This window comes from Lathamus discolor, chromosome 3 (genome assembly GCF_037157495.1).
Source record: "Lathamus discolor isolate bLatDis1 chromosome 3, bLatDis1.hap1, whole genome shotgun sequence".
NCBI lineage: Eukaryota > Metazoa > Chordata > Aves > Psittaciformes > Psittacidae > Lathamus > Lathamus discolor.
The window spans coordinates 101,432,569-101,445,020 of NC_088886.1; the positions used below are offsets into that span (position 1 = coordinate 101,432,569).

The following is a 12,452-nucleotide window of genomic DNA, read 5'->3' on the forward strand; positions in this document are numbered from 1 at the left end:
AGCTGCTCAGCACCTCCTGGGTTTGGTAGCAGCATATGCTTTGTTTATGTGTACGATCAGCACCTGTGTGACTCTGCTGCTTTGTTATTTACTTTCAAAGTGTAGTAATGCAACATAAGCCTTGAGGTTCACTAAATTCCCTGTGCTCTCACAGGATGTATGGTGAAAGCTGAATTTGCATGTACACTGAATTGCTTGAATACACTGAATCAGCTACCTGATGAAATAGAAGCATCAGAAAGATATGTGGTTATTTAGGCTTTTGGTTAATGTTTCTGTAGTGTTCAGTAATAATAAAAAGATGGTGCTTTGGGTTTTGGGGAGGCATGTGTCTTTTCTACCAGAGGGAGGAGGGTATCATCATGCACTGGTAGCTGATTCAGGTGAGGAAATAGTCACCATGGCATTAATTTGCCACTGGATTAGAAATGTCAGGAAAGATTGTGAAAATGCACTGATGGTAGCAATTATATTGATAACCTACCATTCCCAGAAGCAGAGAAATCAATCTTGCACTGACAAGATTCTGACAAATTGCTATGAAAATCAGAAAGGAATCAATATTCATTGTGTGATAGAAATAGCTGAGAGGACTTTTTTATTCTTCATGGTTTTCCCTTTCGTTATTTTTTCTTCCTCCAAACAGTGTGGTTGAAAACACTGTGAATGAAAGAAGTAAGAGAAACTTTAAAAGAGACTCATCATTGGATATGTAGAGTGGCCACCTAACTAACCTGGCTTTCTTTATACTTACCTGCATGTAGTATTTTAATGGCTTTGACATTTAGGAAGGGTGCTCTCTGTGAGTCCCTTGTTCTGAGCTGAGAAGATGGGGGGTTACATTACTGATACTGAGTTTTACACTTCTCTTTTTTCCCTCTGATGGCTCTCATCAGAGAATTAGAAACAGTTTACCTTTTGTCCTGCCATTAGTCAATTGAGTTCATTGCTCTGTTAAAGGGACATCCTCCTACAACCTCACGGGCCTGGCTGATTCTTTACTCACAGCTGTGTGCCAGGCAATAATTTCATTTGGTAATAAATGAAAAGTTTGACACTCCAAAAACTTGTCTAACCTCCCTTTTTTCAGTGAGGTTACAAAAACTTGCATCAGCTCACGATGTTCTCGAACTCTGGTTTCCAGCCCTTCAGTGTGTCACCAGCCATACACTTTGCACTGCATTTCATTTTGGTCTTCACACTGTAGTGGATTTTATTTTAGTTCCAACACATATGGAAAGGGGGCATTTGGACCTCAAGAGAGCTTTCCATTTTGAAATATAAGTGAATTTGTGATTGGGAAGCTGAAATAAAAGCAATGTGTTTTGAATGCATGGATTTTATTTTTTTTTTCTTCAGATTTTCAGTTTGCTCCTTTTGAGATGTTTCTTTTTTAGCCCAGTTTGGATTGGGGAAAACTGTAGAAATGTTCTGGCACCTGTGAGCTGAAATGGGTTATGCAAACTTGCAGTGATGGAAATAAGGTGAAAAAAATGACTGTCCCATCTGCAGTCTGTTGCTGCCTTGTTACTGACTATGCTGAGAACAAATTTGTTCAAATTTGAACAAATATTATTTGGCAAAAATGGTAAAGTTAATTTAAAGTCATCTGAATCCTACTGAATTAGAAAAGATGGCAAAAAAAAATATGGAGATGTTTGAAAGTCCATGAGTTGAAACTAAATTGTGTACCATTGATTCAGGATCTGCCCCTTTCAGCAGTATGTGCAAGAAAACCAGAGGCTTTGGAATATATTAGATTGGGAGCATTAAGTTTAACTAGAAACTGCTAAATGAAACGTTTAATAAAATTTCGGTAAGAAAGGAAAAAACCACTTTGCTCCTCAAAGCCGCATGTCCTAGGAAATGTATATGAACCCAGCTGTCTGGGTAGAGCATTGACCGTGTACTGCAAATTTGTGTGGTGGAGATACATACTGTGAATCTGAACTGCCAGAGATCCAAACCTGAAAAGGTCCAGAAAGGACCAATTCTTGTCATGAATAATAAGCAGGCCAAAGTCATGTACTGTGCAAAATGCTACATTTCTACAAAGAGCATCGAGTGCTAGAGGGTGAGAGGAAAGTTTGCTTCTTCATAATGGAGAAATAATGTAAATGTATGTAATCAGAAAGGCCTACAAAGATGTTTGAGGGAACACTGAGGGACTGACATGTTCGGGTCCCTCTCTCACTCTGCCCTTGTGAGATAGTATTTAAAAGGTGAGGGAAAGTCCCAGGTTCAGCTCTTGAAGGTGTTTCTCAGAGCCTGCAAGCCCAAGGACTGGGAGCTGTCCTTGGGCTGTGGCTGGAGCAGTGGGATGCAGGTAGGAGGAAAGTGGTCTGGCATCCAGGGAGCATTTGTGGTTCGGCGTGTGCCTGTAATGAGTACTGTAACTTGATGTGCAGTTGCAAGAACGCTTTTTCCGGGAGCAGGGTTTGTTAACAAAACCCTCATATGCAGTGTCTCCTGCCCTCTCTATATTATTCTTTCTTTGTCTTTCTAATGGTTGAATTTTTTAAATACTCTCCACATGGGGAAGTGATAGCATTCTGCTGTGGATGTAGTGCCAAGAAATATGGCGAAACACCCTTTGTTCAACAGCAAATGGATTTAAGGGACATGTACTTGCCATAATTAGAATAGCGCAACGGTATTTGTGTGTCTTAATTATCACCACCAGTTAGCAACTCAAAAGAAAACTGTAATGCCGGAATCTAACAAGCTTCTTGAATCAAAGGAAGCTAATCCCAAATTACACACGATTTTTGTTCTGGATCTCAGATTAGCATAAACATCCTGGCTTGGAAATTTTCAGAAATCTAAAATGCCCAACAGTCATGTAAATCAAGTTAATTTACAGCATTTCATTTCTAGTTTCTTTAACTGCAAATTAAACTATCTTCTGAAACAAAAAATATGTTCTCCTTCATCAAAAAGGAGATACAGGAGTATTTAGCAGCATCATAATATCTCACTTCTACAACTTGGATGTATTTTTAAACCAGAAATTGCTGTAAATGACTCTTTCCATGAGTAACTGAGCTTTAACAAAGTGTCATTTTCTTTTTGAGAAATGTCTCTGTGAAATTCCTAAGAGTTTTCACAGCAAATGATGCTCCATAGGAACTAATGTATTGTGGTTTGGCAGTGTGTTTTTAATGCCTTCAGTGAAGCAAAATGTGTGTTGAACCGGTCATGCCTGGAATATTCCTTGTCATATGAATGTTCCCGTTTTGTATAACCACAACTTTTGTGTTTTTATTGTTGTAGATACTCCAGCAAGCTTTGGCACTCTTTCTTTCCTGTTGAATGCGTGCCAAAACATAATTCTTTGCAACCATAAGTCCAGAAGCTGAGGTTTTTCTGTATTTCTTCCAAGGCAGGCCAGTGTTGCTGTCCACAGTTTGTCTGGCAGCTGACAGTGACTGGGTATAGCACTGAAAACACAACAGCAGCACAGTTAGTTTATTTGCTATTAGAGGCATCACCAGCTGTGCCCTAAACTCAAGGACTACTGACTGGCCAAGCAGTTTGCAAACCCTTTTATAGAAGTCTTTGGCAGAAAAATTCCAAATATGCACTACCACAGCAAGCAGAATATTTTCATATAGTGAAATGTGTCTCTGGATTTCGTTGGAACAGTGGGATACTTTGCATTCTGTCATGCTTCATTCTTTTGTGTACCTCTCTTGTCTGGCTATTTCTGCTCCTCTTTCTGTTTTTAAACAGGGCTTTTTAGATTCTGGGAAAGTAGACCTTACGTTTGAGAGCAACAACTCCTGCCATAGACAGCCAACTTAGTATAGTATACGTGAAGAACAACTTTTATTCTCTGTCCATATAAAAACCCCAGCAGTAGAGTTTTTAAGCCTAACAATTTATTCTACTACCAAAAAAAATCCTTCATTTATTTTACTCTTCTCTTTCCTAAATACAGAACAGTAAAGATCATTGGTTCTTATGCTTAGCAAATTGGCAGATGGGTTTGTCCATTAAATATACAGTCTTATTTTTGAAGACAGATGTTGCATTATACTCTTTGGGTTTATTATACTATCTATTACTACTACGTAAACCGTGACCTTGACTTCCAAAGCAGAGATAAGTTATCAAAACCAAGTGGTTTTTCTTTTTTTTTTTTTTTCCCTTTTTTGTTTGACTTGCGGTGTTTTGGTGGTTTTTGGGTTTTTTTTTTTTTTTTTTTGTTTTTTTTTTTTTTAGTTTTTTTTATACCTCATTCTTGTGCACAGAAGCTTTAAAAAGAATAGGAGGTTGTCATACAGAGCCATTGCTCTGATTTAAGGCTGAGGATAAGGCATCTTATCTTTCTTTTGCTTTTGCTAGTTGTTTGCTATTTGGTTACAAATGATGTTTGACTTTGGTTAAATTTCCATCAAAGAAGATTTTTTTTGTTTCTGCTGACAGCTTTGTGCTGTTGCTGAAGCACTATTTTAGCACTTTATGGACAGCATTTAAACTCTGGTAAGCCAAAAAAGGAGGAAATTTGGAACTCCTGTTTAAACCAACCTCCTGCAGATTCAAATTCTGAGTTACAAACTTGACTCCACTCAAACTGAAATTTCTCCAGGCTTTCTTCTTAGGCCTTGGCTGCCTCTTAAATAAAGTACACTCCTCTAGTTTTGCTAGATCATCTCCATTTAACTTTTGGAGCACAGGTATGAGATTCACTTGATAAACACTTGTCCCTCTGTTGATTCTGACTGTGTCCCCTGTGCAGCATGGGTAGAACAGTATCACCCTTTGAGGAGCCACAGAACGTGGTTTCTCAAGTGTTAATCCTGAAGCAGACATAGAGCAATTCTCCACATTTTATGCATTTTTAATAGCCTTATGATGAAATCTTCCTGCCCAGATTTGGACTAAAGGTTCTTAAATATCTCTTGTTTCCATTTCAGTAAATGGTCATTTACTTTTCTTTCTGAAATGGCTTTTGGAAAAGTCAACCATATGCCTCATTGCTTATAAGAATAATAAATACCTCTGGGCTTTGGCAAATCCTCAGCTAAATGACTCAAGGGTCAATTTTCTCTAATAGACTTAGTCACTTGGTGCATGCTAATTTCTGAAAGAAGAAGAGCAAAGGTGATGTATATTAAACAGTGACTTTATAGTGGCTTTCATGAGGGTGAAACATCTCGCCATAAATCCAGAGAAGGTGCTTGGAGCCCTTTTTAACCTGCTTTTGCCTGACTCTTCAAAAATTGGTCCTAGAATTATGGCAGATAGTGGTGAATTAAATGCAACACTAACCAGAGTGCTCCCCTTCAGTGTGCAGGAGTCAAGGGCCCACCACTGGCTTTTACCAATTCTGTCATGCTTTCAGCCTGGGAGTTGAGGCAAATCAGACCAAGCTCAGCACAGGTGCCTCAGCTGTACTTGAGGGCAGAGTCTGAGCTCAGTGTTACCCTTACCTGTCCCCATTCCGCCTTAGGGAGTCACTGAGCCTTGCACTTACCCTTTGGACAAGAAAAATAAACACGTTTCAGCTGTCTATATCTCAGTTATTCCTGCTTTTCTTGACCTGATTAACCTAGTTAAGCCTCACACTTGCAACTTCTCTTTGAAACAACAAGAAAAATGCTTTCTGTTTTGGCTGATGAGCTGAGTATCAGAAGAACAGTGACAAAATGCAGCAGTTACTGGGAAAGCTTTCATACTTTGCATTTGATGGTGCTGTCAGAGGTTTTTTCAAGAACTACTTATAGTTTCAAAGGTGGTCATGGCACTGGTGGTCACCAATTGTCAAATAAAATGGAATGGCAGCAAGGCATCGCTTCAAAGCAGTCTTTCTGAGGCACAGAAAGATGAGACTCCAGTTGAGATGCTCCAGAGGTCCTTTAGCTCTGACCTCTTAAGATAATTAGTGATAAAGGATTCAGGATCTTTCCTTTGTGGTCAAACTTTTGTCCCTCTGTCCAAAGGGATACTTTTGGTGAACAGAAAACTAAACCTGGCAGAAACATTGGGACTTGAAGGAAAGTTTCCGAATGTCTATGCAGGGACTGGAAGCATTTCTTTGTTTTTCTTTTTGAAGCATTCCAGAGGTAATAGCTCCTACTGTCAGTGACAGTAGGTCAGTGCTTTGCATGCCCGAGTGTCATTAGACCTAGTCCAAAATCCCCCAATGTAACAGGAATATGTCAATATGTGCAGATTCATTGTGGTATAATTGTCCCAGGGAAGCTATTTTGACTGATCAGAGGCTGACAGAATCCTCTCTGGCCTCTTGCCAGTTTGCTTTGCTGTGAGAGACCCCAAGATAATTGAGAGGCATCTGCTCCAAGACTTCCCAGTCACCTGTCTCTCTAGGTCCTCTCACTCGATTAGTGGGTTCATGGGGAGATAGAACTCTGAAAAACAGCTTTTCAGGGGCTCTGGACTCCTGGACCATTGGAGGTTTCCAACACTTCCAAACTAAAAGTGAGATGCTGAAATTCCCCAGCTCTCTGGAAATTATCATTCTCTGCACAGCCCCCAGATATATTTAGTAATCCAATTTTTCAGGCTCTTCTGGTTTTAGCTTTTTCCTCTTTCTTCTATGAAAGACCCCAGAGCTGAGTTAACTTCTAGGATCTTCCCTATGAATTCAGTCCCTACTACCACTGTAACTGCCAGACGAGCACCATGTGAAATTAACCCCTGGTCTCCCACAGGTCTTCTTGTAACAGGAGCCATTGTCTCACCTGATGAAGATTGGGTTTTTCGGCTGGAGTCTCATTAGAGTGTTATGAATAACAAATGATTCTGGGAGTTGTCCTTTCTTCCCTATTACAGGATAAGGCCAGGTAGGAACTAAATGTTTTCAGTAGTGCAGCAAGGCCTGCTCTCTAGATAAATAAATTACTTCAGCTTTGAGAGTTGTCAACCCCAAACTTGGAACCAGCACAGAATTTGAATAAACCCTTTGCACAGGTGCGTGTGTAAAATAAACTGAGGAGAGGATGGTGCTGAGCAATACAAAAAGCACAAGCCAGCTTGCGAGTTCTCATGCTATGGTCCCAGTCTCTTCCTCTTGTCCTTCTCATATCTTACATGGGGTTGACTGTCATATCTCATAATGATGTTGAAAAGGAGGAATTGCTCATTATAAAATGGAATAATATGGGAGAATTCTAAATTAATAAATAAAATGTAACACTGGGTATTGGATCTGGGAACTTTTTTGTTTTAATAAAGGACATTATCTGATTTCCCTGACAAATTTCCCAGGTATTTCTGAATTTATCCCTGGTAGAGCCAGTTGTATTAAAAAAAGAGAGAGATATTCTACTTCTGCTTTCCAGTTACATGTCATATGTGAGTCAAGAGCATTTTCTTGAAAGCTTTTTAGAGAGAAGACACTGATATGATGGCTTTAGATGAGATCAAAAAAATATGTGGGTATATTTTGTTGGCATTGAAATGTGGTGCCCTGAATAGTCTCTGAGTTGCCTATGTACCTCCACTGTCTACACAGGAAATTTAGGTACCTAGTTTTGAAACTATGCACAGGACATTGCCTTCAACACTGTGAAAAGAGCATGAACTGTGCTATAGCAGTATTGGTGTTACGTATGAGAGACTCTTTTTGGGCACTGTCATGGTACTGTTGTCATAGAGGGGTAGAATGGACTTGTGGTTATTTCCTATTATTAAAGATAGGTCATGTGCTACCTTATTTGTATCTTAGCCATTCCTAGTTGAGAATGGGCAGAACTGCAGAGTCCAGAGAGATGACGGTGCTTTGGTGAACCAACTGCTCAGGTCAACATGGAGTGTTATATCTTCCCTCCAGCCCTTCCTCCCTACCTCCCTCCTTGCTGTTGTGGAGTCTGTGTGAGTTTTGGCTTGTAAGTCCTTCACCAGCCTTAAAAATTATGGAGAAGGCTGAGGAGATAAGGAAAACAGCTTAAACAGTTCTTTGACCTCTAAGTGGAAGCTGCCAGAGCTAATAAAAATGAAGATGAATATAAATGCTTATAGGATGGTTGTGCAGGAGTATCAGGGGGGTGAAGTAAGGAAAAGTGAAGGAAAACATAACAGCAGCTACCTTGTCTCCTTGTCTGTATAGAAATATACCAAAACTAAATAAAAGCATAGAAATGGGAACAGGTTTCTTCAACTATTTTTAAAAAATGTGAAAAGCCAGGAAAAGTCAAGGGTTAAAACTAGCATAAAAGGATTCTTCAAATGAAAGGCTGAGCCTTTTATAAGTCAAGAAAAACACTGTACTCGGAAGATGTACTTATAAAAAGATGCATAGCAAATCTAGGCATACAGCAAAAAATAAACACTAAAATACCACTGACTGTAGTAATAATTGAAGCAGTGTGGTTCAAAAGAAGCAAGAAGCTAGGGAAGCCAAAGCTCAGCTTGAACTGTTAAAATGAAGGGGGGGGGGGGGATGGATAAATTTATAGGAAAGTACAAGGCAAAATAAGGAAGATTACATCTGCTGAATTTGACAAAGAGCATGCTAGTAACTGGTGTGGTGCAATGGTAGAACTCCCAGTCTGTTCCCAGTAAGCTGATACTCTAGCACTGACCACTGCAGGCTGGTAGTTCAGGACCAGGCAGCTGTGCCAGGGCAAAGCAGAGTCCCTTTGCATGGCCTGCCTTCAGCACAGACATGGTTCAAGAACTTAAAAATGCCCTACAGGATAAACAGGAATATTTCTGTGAGAATGGCAGCTGGAGAGTTTCATCCCAGGGTAGACAGAATTTTGTTGTGATTGCAAAGAAAGATGAAGAACCCACCAATTGACCTAGGAAGCTGTTTGTATTGGGTGTGACCCAGTACTTATAACACTGACTGAGGTGGGATCAGAGTTCATTCAGGATCTAGGCAAATAAATAAATATTTGCCTTCAGAACTGTAAATGTGCTCTCCCTTCCTGACTTTGCTCCATAGTTAATAGAGGCAAATGGCTGCTGATATTTTCTGCACTAGAAGGAGCTATGATGTTCCTCTATCCATTTTAGGAAAGCAAGGCATCACGTTGGCAGGTAATATCAACAGTGAAGCTTCTCAGCCTCTTAGGCTACATCTTGTAGAGGATGTTACTTTTGTCTTGGCTAATAGATGGGCATTTCTCAGACATTGTAGTGCTGGGGGCACTTGCAGCAGAGGAACAAATTTTTTCCTCATTATTGTGCGTATGGCAAGGCGCAGACAGCATGGCTTGTGCAGAGATGTAAAAGAAGATTTATTTCTTTATTTCTTGTTTGAACAGGCTGCTATTTCCTGATTGTGTTTAATTTTCATAAGGTTTTAAAACTCATTGTGAGCTGTATTTCCTTCTTCTTGACAAGGAGACCTGGGCTGTGTTATTCTTTGTGATATGTACATTTGCTCACCGAGACTATGGCAGTATGTCTAGATTGCCCGCTTTCCTCCCAGTTTATGCTATGCTCCCTTGCCAAAGCATCATGGGGAGCCAGGTGCAGGGGTACCCAGGCCACCTGGGCATCTCCAGGACCAGCATGCAGGAAGAAAAGACCATGAGGATGGGAGATACATGGTGCAGAGCCAGGTGGTTTAACTTCTGTTGTAGATCACTGTAATGAGGAGGAGAGGGCAGCAAGGGCATTTGCTTTAGAAGGTGAAAGCAGGACTTTACTAGGTTCCAAAGTATATTGTACTTTTTTCCCCGCTCTCTTCTATGGTTTATGTTTGTCAGAAGTTAATTGTTTTAGCTTTTTTTTTGCAAATCTCAACAAAAGATGTTTATAATCACCTCTATTTCATCCTTTAAGCCAACTCAGCACCATGGTAAATATATGTTACTAAACGTACTCTTTCCAGATGCCCAAAAATTGTACGTGTAGCTATGACAATGCTCAGTAGGGCTTCACTACTAGAAATGTGCAGTATGTTGGGAATAAGAAATGAAAGAAAAAACATGCTAAGCAGTAATACCAAGAAGAAAAATGTGAAGAAATCAGTATATATCACTTGTAAATCTCCCACGTAGGGAAGGAATATCAGTGATTTTCTCAGTTATTGTGAGAAACATAAAAATAATAGTTGTTGTAGTAAGGACAGTATTTAAAAGAAGTTATTGGGAAATTTGCAGTCATGGAAAAAAGCAGGCTTCAGGTTGTTAATTTCAGCTCCATAGGCGCTCTGTACTAGAATACAGTGGAAAAGAGGCTGCCATGCTACTTGTTCATCTTGCAGTTCCCTGACTTGGTCCCCAACTGAGTCCCCAACTCATTTCTTTCTTATGATTACATGATCAAAACATGAACCATTTCAGCAAGTTTAATGTAGTGATACAAGAACATTTGCCACCACAGAGATTAGGTACACTGCATTCCCAGTGAATTTCAAGGACGCTAGTACTGTGGACTGTACAACAGCTAAAAATGAAGGGGCTTTTGTGCTTTTCTAAATTATATACATTTCCTCTTGGATTTCAGTCATAAATTAGTAGAATATAGAATCTTTACAGTTAAGAACGTCTAAGAAAGCACTCAGCACGAAAGTATTCTCTTAAAAGGAATAATACAACAGCCTTGTAGGAGTCACTGGCAGAGCTTCAGTACAATGGGTGGTCACAGGCATTAACAGCTGAGCTGCAATCAGAGGATGACAGATACAGTGATCTTTGCAAGGCAGTACATTTTAGAACATGCATATAAGACAGGGTAATATGCTTTTTCATTATGTCTGGCTTAGATCCTTTATGTTATGGAAAGCTGAAAAGAATATGGGCATTTAGCACTCCAGATCACTTTTGCATATCTCTGCTTTTGTTAAAAAACAGCAGGAGGGTAAGCAGTCAGAATAAGTCACCTCATTCATTGTCTCATTGATCACACAGTGAAAATATTCGATGATAGATGTATGAATGCAACCTAGGGGCAGAGGAAGAATTGCTGAAGAGAAATGCAGCAAGAACAGATATTAAACTTCCATGGCTTGTTCTCTTTTGCATTTCTGTCTGAGAGACTTGCAAGTTCAAAAAGTTGGTCACACCTTTGTTTAAACCCAGAAATCTTCCCAGCTCACTGGGAAGATGCTCCCTGGGTCATTTAAATTGTGAACTAAAAACAATATGGCCAAGTGCAGATTTCTTAGTTCTTATTTCGGAGAATGAAGAAAATAGGGACGAGAGTTGTAGAAAGCATTTTGTCCCTGCCATGCTGTTTTTGGCTTTGGCAGATTCCTGGGTATACAGGAACAATCTGCAAAGACTGTAATTAGTATGCCAATTTTGCAGTATAAACTGTTTGTTGTTAGACTAGAAATAAGTTATTCAGCATCCTGCTGTAGCCACCTTTGCAACATGAAAGGCATTACTTAAGTATCTACTTTCTCTAAAGAATTGCACAAACTATTCAGGCTGTACTTAGAGTTAAAAAACCCCACTAATAATAAAAAAAGAACACTTGTAATGGAAATTAGTTATTTTTTTTCCTCTGCTCAGAAAGGGCTGTTTGAAAGCACAGCAATCTTGCACTGACATTCTTGGCAGAGTTACGGGTGTCTAAAGAAATCTGGTTTGTATGTCCTGAACTGTTACTGAAGTAATACTGATAGTGTCTTTGAGTGAGTGGTTCTTCTAAAAGTCTTGTTAATTAAAAAAAAAAAAAAAAGTGTTTAACTTTATTTACATAAGATCTTATTACTGGTTTTATATCAAACAAGAGTGTGGGGAAAGGGATATTCTGAGCAGAAGAAGGAAGAGAAGAAAGCCTGTTGCACTTAATGCCAGCTCCCTGCCTACCATTGCAGGTATCTCTTGTCATGTGCTCCCAAAGGCCCTGGCTAGGAGCAGGGCTACTGCATACATCACTGCGGTCTGCTCTGAAAGTAACTACATATCTGGTGGCAGGGGTAAAGGTGCCATTAATTTTTCCTTTAAGTAGGGATATCTCTTTTTGTGACTTTTGTGTAGAAGCAGAATATGCGGAATACGACTTTGTGGCTTTATCAAGTACAGAAATGCAGTGCTGGTCTTACACTCTTGCCACGATTGTTTATGCACAGTGGCAGGCTTCAGTAGTCCCAGTGTTGGGCTAATTTCTGCCAAAATGAAGGCAATCTGATCTGAATGCATACAATGAAGCCAAATTAGGTCCACTGGGCTTTTCTGCATCTATTTTGGCTGTAACACACCGTAATAGCTTTTTTTTTTTCCTTTTTTTTTGGTCAACCAGGTACCAGTATCGAATATTTTGAAAAGAGCTATTAGTATAGAAACAACCGCATTCATGTAATTGCAGAAGATGCATGGGTTAGCAGCAAATCCCCCAATGTAACAAATCAGATAATTAAGGAGGGCAGCCACATAAAGAAGCTGTAAGGAATGACTTGTCTCTGGGATCATGTCTGTCAGGCTCTCTGCAGGCTTAGAGGGCTTTGGCTGGCTGCCATTTCCCCTCTTCTGCTCTTTGGTTAAATGCTAACACCACCCAAGAAGGTGTTTGGGCTGTTTCTGCAA

General features: G+C 39.7%; 1 long non-coding RNA gene across 1 annotated transcript in view; it reads left to right on the forward strand.

The window, feature by feature from the left end:
- LOC136011156 (uncharacterized) overlaps positions 1 to 12,452 on the forward strand; it is a 65,922-nt gene that overhangs the window by 23,835 nt on the left and 29,635 nt on the right. The gene's annotated exons all lie outside the window — the stretch shown is intronic.